The following is a 23930-nucleotide window of genomic DNA, read 5'->3' as shown; positions in this document are numbered from 1 at the left end:
AAGGCTGAGTTAACATAGAGCTTTTCTTCAGGCAAAAAGGCATAACATTTATGGTTAAGAAATACGGAGTACTCACCCTGGCTGCTGGGGCTCAGTTGGTTGGAGCATCATACACTGACAGGTTGCAAGTTAGATTCCTGGTCAGGGCACAAACCTGGGTTGCTGGTTAGATCCCTTGTCAGGGCGTGTGGGAATTGGGGGGAGGGCGACCTATCAATGTCTCTCTCTCTCTCTTTCTCTCCCTTCCCCTCTCTCTGAAAATAAAGGAATCAATAAAGGGCATGTCCTTGGGTGAGGATTTAAAAAAATAAATAAATACGTAGTACTCTACAATAAAAAATATAAAATTGAACTTAATAGAAAAAGTTTTCATGATGATAAATATCAAGAGGGCCACATAGAGCTTGAGGTGCAGGAGTGGAACAGATCCAACCTTTCACTTCTTTCCCTGCATATTTTAAGATTATTATTTAATTATTCTATGGGGCTTTTTTAAAAAAATACTTTGTCGATTTCTGAGAATAATTCATTTTGAATTATATTTGAGCATTGAATTTACAGATTAAATTAAGGAGACGACAAGTGTATGAACAGTATTGAGTCTTCCTCCAAAAGAATAGAGTTGGAAATCCAGGGATTTCCTGCATGAGAGCCTGAAAAGAACGCACCAGAGTGTAAATAGGCCGCTCCCTGTGTTGCCCAGGTAAAATATTCCCAGAGAGTTCACAGAGAAAAGTATCAGAGAGTAGAGAGCATTGCAAAGAGGGAGTTTCAGTGGGTTCCTCTTACATAGAAACTGTCCAAGGTCAATGTATTTTTCTGCGGGGACTGCCATAAAATAATACCACAGAATGGGTGGGTTAGAAAATAGAAATTTATTTTCTCACAGTTCTATATAAATAACAGTTTTAATGTTCTTCCCTTTAAACAACTGTTGTTTTTTAACATTAATATACATAACTCTCCAGGCAACTTTTGTATATAAACAATATTAATATGTTAATGTTTCTTATATCTGAGAAACATTAACATATTAATATTATAAAAAATTAAATATTTTTTCTTATATTTAATGCTTCCAATGAATAGTTTAATACTTCCAATGAATAGGAAGTATATTTAATACTTCCTGCTGCATGCATTAAAAGAGATTATTTTTAGTTTTTATAAAAATACGATTGCACAACACAGTGGAAAAGACCCTTGCAGAAAAGCAATAGCCATTGAATCATAGTGTATAACAGATACTTTTGGTTGAAGTGTTCTGAGAACTCGCCAGCCCAGCATGATTGTTTCAGCTCCCCAAAGTACAGAAGCTTATCACAGCTCAATTCAAAGCCAGCTGTGTCAAGCCCTTCAGACTTGCTTCTCATTTAACAACTAAAGTTATCTAAATTGGTCTATTCCCACTTGCCACAATTGATGGTCAGAAAGCGTATTTTGGCTCTTTCTTTTCCCTTTAATAGCTGCATTCATCAAACATTTATTGCATCTACTGTTTACTAGGCACTTTGCTAGGCACTAGGGATAAAGAAATCAAATGGGACTTTTTCCCTGACTGCAAAGAGCTTGTAACCTAATTTACAAGTCTAAATATGACTTCCAAGCCTCGTAACCCTGTGGTTTCTCTCAACATAAAAAGGGATTGACTACTCTCTCTTACCTACTTCATGGTAAGAGTGCTTTTTAGGAAGCATGAGGTTAATCCTGTGGTCTAGAGACAGATATTTAACATGCACTGCACATTTTCTATGTACCAGGCATTATGCTAAGTCCTTTATAAAAATAAAAAGATATACATATATATTCCATTTTATATTTATCTCTTGGTTTTACATAGGTGAAAACTAAGGCTTAGAGTGGAAAAGTAATTTTCCCCAAGTGCCCAATACATCCCTGGGTAATTCAGTCCAGGTCACTTACTCCACAGTCCACGCTCTGTTATCTTGTCTTGCTGCATTGCTTCTCAGGAACAAATCCACTTATGCTGATGAGAGTTAAGCCATCTCTGAAATATTCCCAGAAATAGTGTGGATTTATTTTAATCCTTAACTCAATACACACCCAGAACGGAGATGAGGAATAGTCACCAGAAACAGGTTTACTAATGTGATTGATGCCAGGTTAGTGTTAGGCTACTAAGAACCTTATTGGAATTATATGGAGTATAGCTGACATTATAATGCATGTTGTTTCACAATTGTCCTTTATCACCAGATTTCTTATAATCCCCATAGCAGGTATATTTTTCAGAAACAGAGAACTATAGATATAAATATAAAATTTGGCAATATCTGAAATTTAAGATAACATTGAAACTTGGAAAGTCACAATTTTGTTCCTGGCTTGGAGCTGTTCTTTAATTAGATCAGGAAACATGATTAAAATTAACATGGGATTAGTAATTTATTTTTTAAATTTTTGGGGGTGGGATGTTTGTTTATATGTTATTATTTTTTTGGTTAGAGGCTGCTGCAAAAACCAAAGTTTGAAGGAATGAAATTCATTCCTAGATCTTGCAAATTAATGGTCTGTGGAAACTTTATGACTAATTCAAGTTTGGTTTTCACCCTCTTCATCACTTTCAAACAGCTCTTTTCCCTTGCAGTTCAGAAAATTGGCCTTGATTTGTTTTTCTCCTGCTTTATTTATAAGGTTTTCTCATTTTTTAAAAAATATGTGTTCTACAGACTATTTAATGGCCTGCTTAAGATAAGCCTGACCTCTGATGTCTTCTTTGATTTATCATGAGTCAAGCTGAGTTCTTCCTTTACCACAGTCTGTCCAATACCACATTATCAAAACCTCTGCATTGGCTTTTAAGCCTAAAATATTTCATATGTATTTATTTGATATACCCTAGTACAGTGGTTGGCAAACTGTGGCTCGCGAGCCACATGCGGCTCTTTGGCCCCTTGAGTGTGGCTCTTCCACAAAATACCATGGCCTGGGCGAGTCTATTTTGAAGAAGTGGCATTAGAAGAAGTTTAAGTTTAAAATATTTGGCTCTCAAAAGAAATTTCAATCGTTGTACTGTTGATATTTGGCTCTGTTGACTAATGAGTTTGCCGACCACTGCCCTAGTACATGAATTCTTAGTATCTGCTATCTTATACTGCATTATTCAAGCAATTCAGTAGGTGCTTAGGATATCTGTTTGTGAATGATTTAAAAGGAATGATTTAAAAACAAAAAAACACCTACTTTTATAACTATCCAACGTTGTCCTGAATGTTCTATTATTTTTTATTATATATCATTCTATTTAGTAAAATCACAGTTTGTTTACCTCAGCTTATAGTTTACAAACTAAAACATGTTCATTGTATGTGCTTTCCAATCAATCTTAACTAAATTGATGGAAAATAACACAGGCAGATACTGTGTTTTTCTAGTTTCATAGTGTATGGGACCAAAATAAAAAAATGTTAATTGGGTTTTCCAAAATTACATAAATTTTAAGTTGTGAAACTGGTAGTAGAAATGAAATATTTCAATGTGAATCTTGGCCTAGCATCTTTGTAATTCATCTAGATATTCTTTATTTTGATGGCATATTACCATGATGTATTTATTTACCTGTTACCAAAATTATTAAGTGTTAAAAAAACAACAACATTCAAACATTGTCTTATCTTATTGTAAACCTATATCATGACTGTATTTTATACATATTATGCATTTGAATCAGTAAAAATGACATCAATAAAGTCAAATGTTTAAACTTTCAATATGGATTATAGAATACTTCATTAGCTGTCAACCACTCCAAAACCTGCAAAATAATTACATTAAAAAGTTAAACCTCTTGTCAGTCTTTTCATCATTCAATTAGTTCTGTTTGGCGTAGATGTAACCAAGCAGCTCAGCTTTAATAGTAAGCCACTGCATTCTCCTAATGGTGAGAATGAGATATGAAAAAATTGTTCCTCGGCAACAAACACTGCCTTTAGTTAAGTATGATCAAAAAGAACTGACGACATTAGATCTTATAGCAGCTCTAATCATTTACAAAACAATCTGTGCTGCATTGACAAGTATATTTACTGTTTCTTACCTGCAGTTGTTTCATTTGTATCAAAATGAAGCATTGGCGTATTCTATATTTACAGATGATTTTTAAATAAAGATTATCTGAACCCCCTTTTCAAGAAATGCACACATTCTTGGAAACTGCAATTGTAATTTTTATGAGAGTCAATTATCCTATAGAATGGGAAGCCCTTGCCTTGTTAAGGCCAATAGTTCTATATTAGAAAGATTTCAGAATTTGGCAGCAGGAGGAGGATTCTGCCATTCATTTACAGAGATTTACAAGTGTTTTAGGTCTGAAACATAAAGACACATTAGCTATCTCCCATTGTAAAGAGCCTGACCTAATTGATGAATTAATAATATGTGTAGATATAGAATTATCTACATCCTAGAAAAATATACATTGGATATTATGGAATTTCAGATAAATGAGAAATTTACCTCAAAATTAGGTAATATGGAAAATCTTTGTGAACAAGACAGTAATTTGGAGGACTTATGTACACATATGCTTTTAACTTGTACAGAAAAAAAAGGGAAATCTAGATAGAGACAATTAAATAAACAGAGAATAGCTACAAGAAATTATGGTGCATATTTGGAGGAAAGTACAGTTATGTAGGTCAATTTGGCTTGTAGAAAGTTTACATAAGAAGAAACCTTAGAATATAAGTAGATCCAATTACTTGGGGCAATAAATTCAACAGAACATCAATAATGCAAGACTGAAAAATTAGATTTTATTGTAGAAACTAAGAATCCAATGAAGGTTTTAAACAGAACCAGAATTTATCTTAGGAAAATCTTATCTGGCATTGACTTATACATTTATTTAAATGAGTTAGACAGTGGAAGTAAGGAAATTATCTTTGAGCCACTACAACTTTAAAATGTGTCAGAGACTTTTCTGGATCCTGGGGTGGTAGGTGAGCATATTACAGGAAAGTAGAGGGGCTCAAAGTGTAAGGGAAAAGACTGTGTTGGGGGTGGAGAGGTTAGCAAAATCATGTATAATTAACAGTGGTTTGTGAAAATAATTCTCACAGGAGGAGAGCTGAAGGAAAGTTAACAAATATGGATAGAGAAATACAAATAAGTATTTTTTATTCAGTTTGTAAGAGTCATGAAGTTGACTTAGAGCAAAGTCTTAGGTAAATCTGATTTAAAGCTATCACATCTTGATATATTTTGATAATAGAGCCTATAGGATTTATTCATGGATTAGCTATGGGTATTTATATATTGGTAAGAATGAAAAAGCAGAAAATCCTTTACAATTTTATGAAAATGGAAGGTTAGAGAAGATAATAAAAGCTAATACAAGATATTTCTTATGGCCAAGGTAAATTAAAAGGGAAGAAATTAATACTACCACTTGGAACAACAGATTGTACATGCAAAACAACAGTTTTTAAATGTAAGAAATTGTGGAATGAAGACAGTGATCTTGGAGAGACAGGAAACAAATAAGATGAGCCATTTGATTGATAAGCTTATTGCCTTCATAGAGTTTCCAACCCATGGTACAGGGAGATAGAACCCAACAAACTCTCTCAGTTGAAGAAACCTAGTTGATGGGTGTAAGGCAGCTGTGGGCAAACTACAGCCTGTTCGGCTATTCTTTCCGGCCCGCGGAGCCGAAAGAGCGGAGGGTTCTCTTGCTCTCCCCTCCGCTCCTTTATTTGAATTTATATTTGTTCACACAAACACTCCATCCATGCTTTTGTTCCGGCCCTCAGGTCCAGTTTAAGAACCCATTGTGGCCCTGGAGTCAAAAAGTTTGCCCAAGGCTGGAAGGGGAACAAAGTAGGTAGAGGACAGTAGCAGAGATAAGAAAGAAGCATGAAAGAGGAAACGCTAGAAATCTGCTGATGCTCCCCCAACAAGTATTCCGCAGAATACTGATCACTATATGCCTGTGCAAAAACACACTCAAGGGCCGAAACTGGTTTGGCTCAGTGGATGGAGCGTCGGCCTGTGGACTGAGGGGTCCCGGGTTCGATTCCGATCAAGGGCATGTACCTTGGTTGCGGGCACATCCTCAGTGGGAGGTGTGCAGGAGGCAGCTGATAGATGTTTCTCTCTCATCGATGTTTCTAGCTCTCTGTCCCTCTCCCTTCCTCTCTGTGAAATATCAATAAAATATATTTTTAAAAAAAAAAACAAAAAAAAACACACACTCAAGGATGGATAAATCAAGTCAACAAAATTCAAGACCATGAAAACTGGAGCTGACATTCATTTCCCTGGAAATGGTGGTGAAAGATGAACATGGAACCTTAGCATGAGGAGGCCACCAAAACGAAAGGCGAACATGAAAGATTAGCATAGTAGTGTGCAGGCAGGCTAAACGGCCATCTCGGATGGTGGATAAAGAAAAATTGCATTTATTTGGGGGAAAGGACTGGGGAATGGGATATACCAAGGGAAGGGCTGCACAGCGCCGCGCCAAGGGGCCCCTGGGTGGATGATGGCAGCACCCAGGAGCTGGAGCTTCACCCTGGTATGCAGTCACTGTTTGAAAACTTGCCAGTGGCTTTGGGAGCTGAGCTGGTGGGCCTGGAATGCGATGGATCACTAGGTAGGTGGTTTTTGTTCTGTTTTCCTACCAAGTGACCAAACTGCTTTCCAAAACAGGTCAATAACTACATTTTCATGAACAGTGAATGTGAGTTCAAGTTTCTCCATTCCTTACCAACACTTGACATGATCAATCTTTTAAATTTAAATCATTCTATTAGGTGCCACGGTATCTCATTCTGGTTTTAACTTGTATTTACCTAATTTTTTATTATGTTCCTGTTTCCAGAAGTATATTTGTCACACACAAAACACACATACACACACACTTTGGTGAAGCATCTGTTCCACCAGGGGAAAAAAAACAGAACAGGCATGAACTATTTTTTTCTTGCTTATTTTTTTCCTTATTAGGATGAAATTTTTGAAAATTATTGGGTGCTAAAATTAAACATCAATTTTTTTTATTATTTACAAAGAGATGTGAAACAGGATGGCAACAGCAAATAAAATGAAACATGGTTGATAGATAAAAAGGTAGAGTTAGAATGAATAAAACAAATGATTACCTTCCAAATAATCAGATTTCCCTTCTGTATAATGTCTGACCTAGAAAGTAATTTTGATATCATCTACTTTAAATGTTTTAGGAACAGAGAAAGAGTCAAAGAAGTGAGCCAATCATTGGTAATGTTGGAATTTCAACATTTACTTGTCTTTCCTTTGAAATATTTAAACAAAACAACTATCTTGCATTTTTTTTTTTGTGTGTATTTCTCTTAAAGCCACTGTAGCTTTTTTCACATAGTTATTGCATGATTTCCACCCCCAAAACTACAAACATTGACAAGTTATTTGGTTTAAAGGTTTTTACAACTTGTCATTGTATTTTACATTTTTATTATTCATTTCCTTCTATATTTTTCTCTGCAGTCTCACTGAAACTGTCTTAATTTTCTAAACTAGAGGCAAAGAAATAAGTACTGTCACATGAATAAATGATTTGAAAAAGCAATTATCTTTTATAAATCAGAGATATGAAAAGTTAAGTGTAACTTTAAGATAAGATAGTTTTAAATAAACAGTTTTTAGATTATTAGTTCAAAGCTTGTAATAGATAAAACACTTGCAATATGATTTTCTCCACAAATGCTGACCATATAAATCTTATTTCTTTATTTACACGTCATGCTTCATTTTATGAAAAACTCAATAGCCCATAGCAAATATCAAGCCTATAAGATGAGGAGACTTTTGAATTTATGTCTTTTAAAGGTATTTTTGTTTTGTTTTGCTTTTTGGCTTATTGGGCAGCTGGTGATTTAAAAAAAACAAAACAAAAAAAAAAGCCTTACAAAATAAGTCTTAGAAATTTTGATTCATATTTTTGACACTATTTAATCTTTAGAAATATAGTTCAGAGAGAATGTTAATATTTTTAAAATTACTTCACTGGCCCTGAGCTTTATTTACTTCTTTAAACAACTAAAAATGAAATTCATAAAAATATCATAAATATTTTATAGAGCACTATTTAGTAAGGATCTTTGCATGATGATTAATTAGACCTCAGAGAATACTGGTTAAGAATATGAAATCTGGAACTAAGTTGTCTTTTTTGCCTCATGTAGAATTCGCAGATGGCAAATGATTAACTTCCTAAAGCTGTTTTACATATTAGTGCTGTCATCTATGAAATATGCTGGTCTCATATCTGCAACACAGGACATGTTTATTGAATAACAGCTATAGTGATTTAGTAACAGCATTACTTTAATTTTCAGAGGTACATTGACTGACTCTTATTAGCTTTTTAAAATTATTTTTTAACTTTTATTATGGAAAAATGTAAACATAGAAGAATAAACAAAATTGTATAATAAGCTACCAGCTTCAACATTCACGCATTACCTTGGTTCAAGAATGATCAATATTCTGTCCTTCTGCCACATCAATGTCAACACCTCACTCATCTGTAGATAACAGTGATTATTGTCTTACAGGTTTCTAAGAATGTATAAATTGCATTATTGAAATGCATAATTCATAGCTGTATTATTGTGAAAAGTGAATACAGCAATGTAACCCTCATGCTTCTCAGAATAAACTTTCCAATTATCCAAAAAGGTTTTTTCTTGTACCTTGTCAGTTACTCTTGCTCCTACCCCACTCTCCTGAGATAACCACTAATTTGATTGTCACCATAGTTTAACTTTTTTTAAGTTCTAGAACCTCACATAAATTACAGGTCAAACTGTAATATTCGTGTGTCTGTGTGTTTGTGCTTATATGTGTGTGTCTGTTTTCCAGTCCACATACTGTATCTGAGCTTCATCCATCAGGTTATATGTTTCAGTACCTTCTTTTCACTGCTGAGTAATATTTGACTATATGACCTTGACAAAAGTTGTTCATCTATCTTTTCTTTGATGAATGTTCTTGTTTCAGTCTTTGGCTGTTATGAATAAAGTTGCTAATAACATTCTCTGTGAATTCTATGTATCTCTGTAGATATATATATACACATAAGTTGGCTCAATATGCATGAATTGAATTGTTTAATCAAAAGAGAGATGTATATTTAACCTTATATTAAGCTGTACAATTTTTCCAAAGTTGTTATATTGTATCAGACTCCATCAGCAATGTGTGGGAATTGGAATCATCTACTTTTTGTTTTAATTGTCTATCCCTTAAATTTAGCTTATTGTCATCTCTTGTCTAAATAAGTAACATGACCTGTTATTAAGTATCCCAGTCTATAGTCAAACTATTCAGTTTCTTCACAGTGAATTCAGATTGGTAATATAAATTTAATACTCAATTTCCACTTCACTTTTATTGTTAAGAAGCCTCAAACTTAAATAATTTAAAGTTGACACAGTTGGCCAGTTTTGGAGTTGTTTCCACCAGGCAATTTGACTGCAAAACTTGATCTTACAATACTATGCTATAGCTCAATAGGGAGATTATTCATTTAGTCATTTTCAGGGTCTCTAGCATAATAACTATTTAATTAAATTCAGTTTTTCGCAATGCTAATTGTTCACAGAACTCAAATAACGTTTTATTCTAGGCTAGATTAAAAAGAAAGATGGTGTACCACTAGGATCTCTCACCACAGAGTAAATATGCCTTACAAATATTAAAGAGAGAAGTTAAGAAGTAAAATCAATTGCCACAGATCAAAGCTTTTTGAGTCTGAAGTCAGTGTATCACTCTGGTACCTACTGCGTCTGAAAACCATCTGCCTTCTACTTCCTTTAACTGCAGACATTTGTCAACTCGTCTGTGCTTGAGTGAGGCTTTTTTTTTTTTTAGTATTTCAAAGCACAACAGTAATAATACACATATATACATATTTGTGTGTGTAAATACATTGCTATGACAGAACTGTTATAGGTGCATGCAAACACATGTCGAGCATGCAAGTGCACAGTGCTATATAATATATTGTTTTCAAAAAAACATAAAAACCTATTTCAAATTGTAGCAATATTCTTAGTACATACTTTTTATTTTTAATAAAATTTAATTATCATGGATTTTACTAATGTTAAACATATGTTTGCAAATAAGTTGAATATTAGAAAGAATATTAACAACATATATACATACAAAAACCCACATATGCACACACAATCACAATGTCAAATGTGTGTGAAATAAGCTTTCTATTTAAATTATATTTTATGATTAAAAACAATTTAAACAGCGAGATCTCAAAGAGTATGCTAATCATTGTTCTGCTTTTTAAATACATTTTCCAAAAATTTTAAACTATAGACCAGTGGTCGGCAAACCGCGGCTCGCGAGCCACATGCGGCTCTTTGGCCCCTTGAGTGTGGCTCTTCCACAAAATACCAAGGCCTGGGCAAGTCTATTTTGAAGAAGTGGCGTTAGAAGAAGTTTAAGTTTAAAAAATTTGGCTCTCAAAAGAAATTTCAATCGTTGTACTGTTGATATTTGGCTCTGTTGACTAATGAGTTTGCCGACCACTGCATAGATCATTATTTAAGCAAATTATTCAATAATTCAGTAAAAGTCCAAATATTTTTTTTATATTTTCATTTATTTAGCTTTTTCACAAGAAAAAAACAATAAAAATGGGGAATCAGATGCAATTGACTTTCACTGGGACATCTATATCAACTGTCTTCTCATTCCCATTCCTCCACCCCCATATGGGTCACCAGCTTGCTTGTATTCATTTACTCTTGTGCCAAGGTTAGAGCTGAGTAGGGTCAGACATTTTATAACTGCTTGTTGTGGAGCATAGAAAAAAACAAAGCATTTAGATTTGTTATGAAGCTTGACTTTTTGAGGAGGACATTTTGAAAATAATATCTTTTAAAATTTTTCAACCACAGTTGACATACAATATTATATTAGTTTCAGGTATACCAGTGATTAGACATTCTATAACTCACTAAGTGATCATCCAGATAAATCTAGTATCCATCTGACACCATACATAGTTTTAAAATAATATTGACTATATTCCCTATGCTGAACTTTATATTCCCATGACTATTCTGCAACTACCAATTTGTATTTTATTCCCTTCACTTTTTTCACCTATCCCACCAACCTCCCTCCCATCTGGCAACACTTAGAATGTTCTTTATATATATGATTTGTTTCTGTTTTGCTTGGATTTTAGACATAATTATTGATATGCATTTATTGCCATTTTATTATTCATATTATTTATCTTTTTTCTTCTATTTAAAGAAGACCCTTTAACATTTTATGTAATACTGGTTTGGTGGTGATGAACTCCTTTAACTTTTTCTTGTCTGGAAAGCTCTTTATCTGTCCTTCAATTCTAATTTATTGCTTGGCTGGGTAGAAGGATCTTGATTGTAGTTCCTGGCTTTTCATCATTTTGAATATTTCTTGACAGTCCCTTCTGGCCTGCAAATTTTTTGTTGAAAAATCAGCTGATTGTCTTAAGGAAGCTTCCTTATAGGTAACTAATTGATTTTATCAGGATGCTTTTAAAGTTCTGTGTCTTTAATCTCTTGTATTTTAATTATGATGTGTCTTGGTGAAGGCATCTTTGAGTTCATCTTATTTGGGATTCTCTCTGCTTCCTAGACTTGCATGTCTACATTTATTATTTTTTTATTTTTTTGGCAGGGAAAGAAAGTTTTCCATCAATCTTTTTTTCACATAGGTTTTCAAATCCTTGCTCTCTCTCTTATCCTTCTGGTACCCCCATGATGTGAATGTTGGTATACTTGAAGTTGTCCAAGAGGCTCCTTATACTATCCTCATTTTCAGGAGTTCTTTTTCCTTTTTGCTATTCTGATTGGGTATTTTCTGATTTCTTAACTTTCACATTTCTGATTTGATCCTCTGTGTGATTTCTGCTTTCTTATCTTTCAAATTTCTGACTTGATCCTCTGCTTCATTTACTCCCTGTAATGTATTCTTCATTTCAGTTAATGTATTTTTCATTTCTATTTTTTAATATTTTCTATTTCTGTTTTTATATTTCCTATGTCTTTGTTAAAGTTCTCCCAAAGTTCATTTTCTTTTCCCCTAAATTCATTGAACATTCTTATAACTGGTGTTTTAAGCTTTGCATCTAGTAGATTGCTTATCCCTATTTTGTTTAGTTTTTGTTTTTTTGTTTTTTTGAGTTTTGCTCTGTTCTTTCATTTGGAACATGTTTTTTTTATTATTATTATTGTTTGAAGTATTACAAATAGTAGTACATATGTCTCCTTTTTTCTTTTCCCCATTGACCTCCCCCCCAGCCTCCCTTACCACCCAGTACATGCCTTTACCTGCCCACCCCCCCGCCAGTATCTTGTATCCATGTTTCTTTGTCACCTCATTTTGGCTGCCTCTCTGTGTTTGTTTGTTTGTTTCTTTTTTCTATGTATTATGTAGAACTGCCATGCCTTCTGGGTTTGCTAGAGTGACCTAATGTAGTATGTGGTTTGTAGAGTCCAGTGGCACAGCATTCTGGTTCACCTGAGCTAGGCACTCCACGTACACCCCCATGTGGTATGTGTACATCCTCCTCTTGTAGTTAAGCCTTGGTTGCTGTTGGCCCATCAATGGGAGGAATTTAATCCCAGGTTTATTGGCTGCAAGGACTAGCTGAGACCACTATGGTGGTAAACTAGCTGTGTAGGAACCCACTCCATGGAGCAAGACTCACTTTTTTCTGGGAGAAAGCTGCCCACCCCCCAGCTCTCACCCTGATGCCCCACACTTCAGTTTCTCCCATATGTCCCTGGTGCCTTTACACCATAACTAAGAGTGACTCTGAGTAAGTCCATGTGCAGGCCCTTTAGAAGGAATGCTTGGGACTCCAGCAAACCTTTGAAGAAGAAATTTTTAAAAACTGAATCACATTAGTGAAGGAGTAAGTAAATTGCTTTCAGCTTCTCTGAGTAGGCTTAAATTTTAAGCTTTCTAGAAATTTATGTTTTTACTCTACTATGATATATGTGAAATTAATGAGTATCTTCCTATAAATTCTAGTTCTTCTTAAGTGAGATAAAAGTGTGATTCCACTATTTAACACACAGGGATTTCTTTTTTTTCTTTATAGATTAAGGTATTACATATGTGTCCTTATCTCCCCATTGCCCCCCAAACCCCCCCTCCACAAATGCCCTCACTCCCCTGGTGTCTGTGTCCATTGGTTAGGCTTATATGCATGCATACAAGTCCTTTGGTTGATCTCTCCTCCTTACCCCCACCCTCCCATATCTTCCCTCTGAGTTTGACGGTCTGATCAATGCTTCTCTATCTCTGGATCTATTTTTGTTCATCAGTTTATGTTGTTCATTATATTCCACAAATGAGTGAGATAATGTGATATTTATCTTTCTCTGACTGGCTTATTTCGCTTAGCATAATGCTCTCCAGTTCCATCCATGCTGTTGCAAATGGTAAGAATTCCTTCTTTTTTTTTACTGCAGTATAGTATTTCATTGTGTAGATGTACCACAGTTTTTTAATCCACTCATCTGCTGATGGGCATTTAGGCCGTTTCCAAATCTTAGCTATGGTAAGGAAGATAAATAACCCAATCAAAAAATGGGCAACAGACCTAAATAGATACTTTTCAAAAGAGGACATAAGGAAGGCCAAGAGACATATGAAAACATGCTCAAAGTCACTAATCATCCAAGAGAAGCAAATCAAAATGACAGTGCAGTATCATCTCACACCTGCCAGAATGGCTATCATAAATAAATCAACCAATGACAAGTGCTCGCAAGGATGCAGAAAAAAAGGATCCCTCATGCACTGCTGGTGGGAATGCAGACTGGTGCAGCCTCTGTGGAGAACAGTATGGAGTTTCCTCAGAAAACTAAAAATGGAGCTCCCATTTGACCCAGTGATCCCACCTCTAGGAATATATCCCAAGAAACTAGAAACACCAATCAGAAAGGATATATGGACCCCTATGTTCATAGCAGCAAAATTTACCATAGCTAAGATTTGGAAACAGGGATTTTGATTAAAATAATAAAAAGAAAAAGTCACCAAGAGATAAATATAACAATAAGTAATAACTATAATAATTCCTTAAATAACATTGTGAAACTATATATGTTCTCTTAAAAATGTTTTTCCCCCCAAATGTATGATCATACTACATATAGTATACTAATTTACAAATTTCTTACATAGCATCATTATAGGTTATGTATAGCAATATAGATTGTACTTTCATGTCAATGAATATAAATCTATGTAAAACTATACTGTATTATTACATTACATGCAATTATCAATGCTTAAAATTTTGCTACTATTGGGCATTTGTCTTCTTTCAATTTTATTTTGCTATTATTACGATAAATATTACTATAAATATTATTGCATATAAAATTTTGCATAACTGATAAATTCTGTCTAAAATAAAAATGTTAAATTCATTGTTAAAATGAAAGGTCTAAGCCAAAACCGGTTTGGCTCAGTGGATAGAGCGTCGGCCTGGGGACTGAAGGGTCCCAGGTTCGATTCCGGTCAAGGGCATGTACCTTGGTTGCGGGCACATCCCCAGTAGGGAGTGTGCAGGAGGCAGCTGATCGATGTTTCTCTCTCATCGATGTTTCTAACTCTCTATCCCTCTCCCTTCCTCTCTGTGAAAAATCAATAAAATATATTTAAAAAAAAAAAAAAATGAAAGGTCTAAGAAGGTAATATGTATATAATGTTCTGAAGTTTTCATATGGATATACTTTTCTATCAATATTATTTAGAATGATTTACTATTATTGATACTAGATATTATCATTCTTTTAAAATTTTGCTAATATAATTTTTGAATCATGCATCTAATTTCCTCTGGCTTTCTTTAATTATCCTTTAGGTTGATAATATTTAAGTATCGATTGGCCATTGTTTCAAAAATTACATCAAATTTTTTATCTATTTTTCCTTGGAATGCTTTAAAATTTTAAGGTATATTTTAAACATGCTTGTGTTAGGGATATAAACCCTTAGGACATAACATAATTTAATTCTGTGGTACTATAAACACAAAATTTTAAAAATTTTCATGTATTTAGACCTAACAATCTTTTTCATTTTTCTGTTTATTCTTTTTTTCCCTCCCATTTTTTTTAAACCTGACCAAATCCAGTGGTATTTTTAAACACTTATATAAAGATACAAAATGTTCATCAGACTGTCAAACCTCAGAGGGAAGGTAGGGGAGGGTGGGGGTAAGGGGGAGAGATCAACCAAAGGACTTGTATGCATGCATATAAGCCTAACCAATGGACACAGACAGCGGGGGCGGGGGGGAAGAGCATGAGGGGGGGACAATAGGGGGACAAGGACACATATGTAATACCTTAATCAATAAATTTTAAAAAATTTAAAAAAAGATACAAAATGGATGTGATAATACCTTTAAATAAGAAAAATATGCCCCTTTAAATAATGAAATAACTATCACAGGATCATCCTATCTAATAAAAGAGTAATATGCAAATTGACTGTCACTTCAACCCACAAGATGGCTGCCCCCATGTGGTCAAAGTTGGCTGCCACAAGATGGCCATCAGGGCAGGGCAGCTGTGGGCGATCAGGTCAGCAGGGGAGGGCAGTTAAGGGCAATGAGGCTGACAGGGGAGGGAAGTTAGGGGTGACCGGGTCAGCAGGGGAGGGCAGTTTGGGGGGACCAGGCCAGCACGGGAGTGCAGTTTGGGGTGATCAGGCTGGCAGGGGAGGACAATTAGGGGTGACCAGGCCAGCAGGGTACGGCATTTAGGGGCAATCGGCCTGGCAGGAGAGCAGTTAGGCATCAATCAGGCTGTCAGGGGTAGTGGTTAGGGGGCGATCAGGCTGGCAGGCAGAAGTGGTTAGGGGCAATCAGGAAGGCAGGCAGGCAAGCAGTTGGGAGCCAACAGTCCTGGATTGTGAGAGAGCAGTCGGACATCCCTCGAGGGATCCCAGATTGGAGAGGGTTGCAGGCTGGGCTGAGGGACACACCCCCCACCCCCCCGTGCACGAATTTCTTTCACCAGGTCTCTAGTGTATTTAATAATCTACACCAATAAAAGAGAAAGATGCAAATTGATGGTACCTCCGCAACGCCCACCAGCCAATCATGAGTGAGTATGCAAATTAACCCCACAAAGATGGCAGGTTAATTTGCATACACAGGAACAGAGTGAAGACTGAAGACTGAAGGCTGAAGGCTTGGCACCGCTGCGGCCTGGGTCCTGGGTGCAGAGGAAAACCGGTGCTGGCAGCCAGGGGAAGGAAGGCCTATTGCAGGAATCTTCATGCCACAGGCCACTAGCTATATAATAATTGTGAAAACAATTAGATATTTTGATAATTTTGCATTTGAATTTTTAGTACATCTAATATTAACTATGTTGTTAATATGTGAGAGGTATAATTTATTTCTTTTACCCAACTGTTATAACCCAATACTCCAAGACCTATAAAATTATTGTAGATTAACTTGAAGACAGCAGGAGGTCTTTCAACATTTGATTTTATTATGAAAACTAAGTGTGTATCTCAATTTATTTGTCTTTTATATATGTTATTAATATTTCTTAATATTATCTTAACTTCATATATTTGAATTTTGTGTGATGTCTATTACTCATCACTTATTTAATCTTAAAATTAATAGCAAATTACTTTTGCTTTGCCCCCCTTTAGAACTTTTTTCATGTAGTCAGGTCTAAGTCTCACATGAAGTCTTAGAAACATATTTCTGTCTCCAGTTACACCATATATTTATAGAAACATATATCTAAGGTACATCTTCTGGACACTGCTGTCTTCTGTGAATAACTTCTCTCAAGCCATGCCACTTGTGTCTGAATGTTGTACAGAGTTATATTGATACACCTTTCTTTTACTTAATTCAAATGGACTGTTTGCTTTTTAATTTATCTTATCAATTATAGACTTAAAATCAATTTCAATGACAATAATCTTCTACAAAATGACACTTCCTCTCACTCCCTGTCACCCCAGCCCTATGAAGAGAATTCTAAATGAATCATGTATGTTGAGCTTATGGTTTTGTCTTAAATTCCTTTTCTAGCAGGAGATTTTCCAGTCAGCATTCATATCAAGTTCTGTTAGGCCATCCCATCAATTTTCCAATAGGCACCCAGACACAAAGCAGTAGATAAGAGGTTATTTGATCACCAGAAATAATCTTTGCCTAGACTTCTAACAAATTTTCCTAAAATGAGCATATATGCTTGAATCTCACCTAAGCTTGAGACTTACTTGCTACATGATTGTTATCATATTATATTTTACATTATATTTTCAAACAAGTTAGAGTAAGTATATTGAAATGTTATTGATTTTTATATATTTGGTTCCAGAACAGTTTATAAAATTATCTTAAGTTTACCTGATATACATCTATACTTTTATAAATTAAATTTTCTCCTATAATTTTGGTTGTATTAATTTATATGTTTAATCTATTTTTAAGTCACTTTGTTTGCTGTGAAGGGTTAATCCACTTCCAGATTTTACATTTTATAATTGGTTTCATTTCTGCCTCTCTTACTGAATGTCTTCACATATTATACAAATTATCCTGAAAAACAACAAAGCAAGAGGTAAGAATACCCAGTTTTTGCTTTTGAGAGATTCCTCTTATCTCCCTTCTCTCGTCTGTCTAATGAGCTATTGAAAAACTCAAATACTTCTATTAACATAGTTATAGACTCTACATATTAAAATGTTATGCAATGTGTCCAGAATTGCATGAATTGGTTAACTCTGCCATGTTCACATGCCATTGGACTCTAACAATAAAATGCATCAAAATTTATAATATCATTACATATAAGAGAAAATTAGTCAGCTGACCTCAATTTTCTCAAAAGCAACATTCAAAATAAAAATCTAATTCAGCAACTCCTACTCAATGGTTAGAAAAAGAAAGTGTGATCATGGATTTTATAATCAGTTCAAGTTTCTTCAAGTTTCAAGCCAATATAAAAATGGTTTTAAAAAGCAAGAGCTCATTTTGTGCCCATGTGACTGTCATGGGAAATTACTAGGGGATGAGCTTCAAGCATGCAAGAAATGACTTGGGAAATTACTGCTAAAGGACAAGCAGTGATAATTGAATATACTTATATGAAGAGTAAACATTAAAACCAATATGAATATTAGAGCAACAGAAAGATTGCAAATGTTATGTCTTCCAACCGTGTAGATGTGATCAAATTAAAACAAACTAGCTGAATGGTGACTATAGTCAATACTGTTATAGTGCATATTTGAAGTTGCCAAGAGAGTAAATCATAGAAGCTCTCATCAGAAGAAAAAAACATTATCACTTTGTATGGTGACAGACAATAACTAAACTTATTGGGATCATCTGCAGTGCATACAAATATCTGCTCATTATGTTGTACATAAAACCAATGCAATGTTATATGTCAATTATCCTATCTAATAAAAGAGTAATATGCAAATTGACCATCACTCCAACACACAAGATGGCTGCCCCCATGTGGACACAAGATGGTTGCCACAAGATGGCCAGCAGGGGAGGGCAGTTGGGAGGGACCAGGCCTGCAAGGGAGGGCAGTTGTAGGAGATCAGGCCAGCAGAGAAGGAAAGTTGGGAGGGACCAGGTCTGTGGGTGAGGGCAGTTAGGGGTGACCAGGCCTGCAGGGGAGTGCAGTTAGGGGTGACCAGGCCTGCAGTGTAGAGGAGACATAATTAAAGATTATACCTAAAATTGGGAAAACAAACAAAAAATACAACCTATGTTAAGATTTTGATGAGTTGTCTTCTGGTCTTTTCAGTTCTTAAATTTGGTAATATTCCCTTCCAAATTTTTTATATAAATGACCTGAGAATCTGTGTGCCAACAGAAATTTCTCTGTTATAAATTGTTTCATTAAAATTGACTTTCAGATGCTAAATTTTGCCAGATTAAAGAAAACAAACATTAAAAAAATAAATAAAACTAGCTCAGGGAGAACAAAGACAATGGGAAATAGAATGAGTTCATGGATTGGCTCAACTATAATACTGCAAGTCAAATGATATCATTTAGTTGGAGTAGCAAGTTGAAATTTTTTTAAAAAAGGAAATACAAATGACTGTACTTATTATACCTAGTATTTTGGGAGGAATGTGGCAATTGGGATTAATATATAATAACAAAAATTTATTTATAAAAGAAAACAAACCACTGCTACATGCACCAATATATTTTTTATATTCAATGTTTATTTATCCATTATAAACTTGTATAACATTTGTATTTATAACTATAAATATCTTGCATATCTGTTTTTAAACCTATAGGTCATATATATTATGCATGTAATATATCAACTATAATAATTATAAAATTTGTCTTGTTTAGAGTTTGAACTATTCATATTTATCTCTAAAACATTCTTGTATATGCCTTTTAGTGCCTAGGTACAAGTTGACTTGTACATGTGTGAACAGATTTACTAGGTCAAAAGATACGTCTATGTTCAAATACAAAGCAGTTTTCTAAAGCTTCTGGAGCGGCAAAACATTTTGACAGTTTTTTAAAAACCATATTAAATATTTAACTACTCTTCAGTTTTTATAATGATACATAAAATATATAAAATAACAAACTACTTGTTATATGTTGAATATAGCTGATAAGAAGCTGAATAAAATATGGTGCCTTCAAGGAGGTCACAGATTATTACAACTAATGTAATTACAGTAAGGTATGCAGTTTGAATAAATCATTGACATGTTTATGTTATTAAAATAGCTTTCTATTACAGGGTTAAAAACAGTAGATGGCTATATCTACTAATGCTAGGAATATCAGAATGCATATAAAGCTAAATCTTTATAATTTGATCCAGGTACCCACAATGTATAAACTATATGGCATCATAATATTTCATTTATATTTAAATTCTTTCATTTTTATTTAATTGTAGGTTTTCAGAAAATCAGAAACAACATTATAGAAATAATAGCTAAGCTATTACTTGATAGATTGATAGATAAATATAATTGGATAGAAGATTAACCATTTACAGAGCAAATAAATGCACAAAAGCAAATTCATCCTCAATTCAAAGCGTTATGTTCTATATTATGTGCATTGTCATATTTAATATTCAGAGCTATTTATCTAAGTCTTAAAAATAATTTATAAATTAATTAGACTCACAAAAATTTCACTAGCATAAATATTTTTCATAACTTTCAATTGGGCACACAACCACTCCCAACCATTGCCAGATACATGCACATGTTCAGATAAAATTATATTACACTAGAGAACCAGTGCACGAATTCATGCACGGCAGTGGGGAAGGACCACAGGAAGTTGGCTGGCCAGGGGAGGGACTGTGGGAGGTTGGCCGCCGGCCCCGAGTAGGGCGCCGGCCATCGGCCCTCCTGGGAAAGGGGCCGCATCTGCCACCACCCACCCCCGGTTCCCCTTCCCAGCCTGGGCCCACCACTGTGTGGTTCCCCGCCTCCGCCCTCTCTTCCCTCACTGCCACCTTGGCGGGCAGGCATCCCCCGGGGAAGGGAGAGTATGGGAGCAAGACAAACCCTTGTGTTGAGGGCTGACTTTCAATAGATCGCAGCAAGGGAGCTGCTCTGCTATGTACGAAACCCCAACCCAGAAGCAGGTCTTTACGAATGGATTAGCATCAGGGGCCGATGGGGGCCAGCAGCCAGGGGGAGGGGCCATGGGAAGTTGGCTGTGGGGCCACACTGACCACCAGGGGGAAGCTCCTGCATTGCATGTCTGCCCCCTGGTGGTCAGTGCATGTCATAGCGACTGATCAACCGGTTGTTCAGACCTAACGGTCACATAGGCTTTTATATATACGGATGGAGACTTGAGATTTCACACATTGACACACCTATATAAGAGTTACATTTCCTTTATATTCTTCATCTATTTCAACCTAGATTTTGTGTTTTTTAGGTGATTATCATAACATTTCTTGAAATCACTTCTTCACTGCTTTACTTCAAGACCTCTCTCCTGGCATGTTAGTACTATTACAATAAACTCATAATTGAGCTTTTCTCTATAACTTTTCATTCTTCAGCTTTATGTCTTCATATCTTCTGCTATATTCATTTTGAAATTCAGGTGGCATCAGGTTTTAAGCTCTTAAACACCTGAAAAGCTACAACTTTATATACTGTATTTTGTACTCCAGGGCTTGACACAATTTCAAACACCAATTATGCATAAAAATGTTTGCTACAGGAATAAACACATAATAGTAAAAGTAAGCATGGAATATTGTTGCAACAAATTATATCTTTAAATTATGGTTGATCTCTGTTATAACATAGAGAATTCCAGTTCTCTTATTACCCATCTTACAAAAAATATTTTTAATTACTGTCAATTTCCAGGTAACATTTATTTTTTATTACATGCCAAAAATTTAATGCTATCAAATTGTAAACTTTGTCATCCTTTGGACAACACTTAGTTAAACTATGATTAGGACTAGAACCTGGAAGTCACAATATTTTTAAAAGGTATTTATATGTAAAATACTATGAAATAACTAAAATTGAGTTAAAGTGATGTATTCTAAAGTAACATTTTTAAGAAGTTTGACTTGATCAAATTATAAGATGACTAGAGGCCCGGTGCACGAATTTGTGCACCAGTGGGGTCCCTCGGCCTGGCCTGTGGGGATCGGGCCAAAACTGGCTCTCCGACTTTTTCCAAGGGGTTCAAGATTGTGAGAGGGCCCAGGTCAGGCCAAGGGACCCCACCAGTGCATGATCGGGGCTGGGGAGGGACAACGGGAAGGCTCCAGGGCATGTCCGGCCCTTCTTGCCCAGTCCTGATTGGGGCCTATGGGGCTGGCCAGACAGGGAGGGACCACAGAAGGTTGGCTGGCCTGGGAGGGGCCTTGGGAGGGCTCCAGGGTGTGTCCGGCCCATCTCATCCATTCCTGATTGGCCAGACCCCAGCAGCAAGCTAACCTACCAGTTGGAGCGTCTGCCCCCTGGTGGTCAGTGTGCATCATAGCTACCAGTCGAATGGTCAAATGGTTGCTTAGGCTTTTATATATATAGATATACCAACAGTATTTAGTACAATGTGAAAATAGATCATTAGTGTTTAGTATATTTTCTATGGGATGCTAAATCTGCCATATTGTGTGCTTATTGGCTTATTCATTACATGGATATTGATTGAGTACTTACTGAGTGTCAGTCATTATTATGTCAGAGTTTATATTATGGTTGAAGAATTAATTATCTTACCAAAAGTGACATCTTTGCATCTCTAGTCAGAATCAGAAAACAAATGAAATTATAAATATGTGATGTCATGAAGCACAATGATAGGGAATATTTTAAAAATAAATTCCATGTCTACAAATTATCTCATTTTATTTTATTCTTTGTGTTTTGAAGAGATCAAAACAACCAAATGTATAATCAACCAACAGTTTCTCCAGGAGGTATTATTTGTTGCTGTTGTTTTTTTTTTCTTTTCTTATTCCAATTTGATTGCTTAGAATGTGGCAGGAGGATTAGATATCTGAATATAAAATAGGAGGAAAGTAAAAAAAAGAATCTAATCATAGCACAAATTCATGGAGAGGATTATTGACTTAATTAAAAATATAGTTTTTTAACAATACGATTTACAACCCCCAATATTGAAGGAAGGTTATTAGTTTTATGGATGCATAAACAGAAGATGGGAATCTGTGTGCCAGATCCTAACAGCTGTATAGTGTATGGCCCTCTCTTGATCCATCTGCACAACATATTATCCTAATTGTTTGGATGAAATTCAGCTAGGAAAATATCCCTTTGGGAAAGTTGATTTTATATTGCAGTTGAACATATTCTATTTATATTTTGTTTTTTTGTGTGTGTATTTTAATCTTAACAGCTGAAAGAAACCAAATGTTATTAAGTCTAAAGTGAAAAAAAAACACAGGTCAAATTACATTTTTATTATGACTAAATTATACTGAGTTTTCAATGTGCTTATAATATTGATGAATGTCAATAGTTTTGAGAAAAAATAAAAATACTATATAGTATTTCCTCAATTGCTTAAATATAAAGTTTATGTTAAATATTACTGAGTAATATGATCAATTTCAGCTATAATTTAAGTAATTTAAAGTTCAGAAAGATTTATCATGCTGTATATTCTTCTTTCACCATTCTCAGCAAAATTATTATTTTTAAAATATATTTTTATTGATTTCAGAGAGGAAGGAAGAGGGAGAGAGAGATAGAAACATCAATGATGAGAGAGAATCATTGATTGGCTGCCTTCTGCATGGCCCCACTGGGGATCCAGCCCCTTACCCAGGCACGCACCCTGAATGGGTATCGAATTGTGACTGACAGGTTCATAGGTCGATGCTCAATCACTGAGCCTCGCGGGCTGGGCTCAGCAAAATTATTTTTATGTGATCATCAGATATCTAAGAAATAAGACATATACTGCTCTCAAGTTCATATTTTTATTTAATTTGCAGAAAATAGAAATTATGATATACACAAATACTGTAAACATTATAATTATATTTGTGTTATAGCTAAATTTATGTTGTTTTAATTATTTTTATAGACAATTTAACCTTTAAAACTATAAACAGCTGAAGTTGATCAATATTCATTTTCTTGAAATGAATCATATACATATCATAACAGTGCAAAACTTTAACAAGCCAAGAACATTTACTAAAGTAGATGATTGAGAAAGTTTTACCTGAAAAAAAAATTTTTAAATGAGTCAAAGTCAACTACCGATTTTTTGGGAAACAGAGTAAAATACATTATTTACTCTAACAGTTCCTTCAAGCATTTGTCACATCACCAACACTATGGGGCCTTTTCATTTGGTAATTATGTGAAAATAGACA

Source organism: Plecotus auritus (assembly GCF_963455305.1).
Source record: "Plecotus auritus genome assembly, chromosome: 3".
Classification (NCBI taxonomy): domain Eukaryota; kingdom Metazoa; phylum Chordata; class Mammalia; order Chiroptera; family Vespertilionidae; genus Plecotus; species Plecotus auritus.
This window is presented reverse-complemented; position numbering follows the sequence as displayed.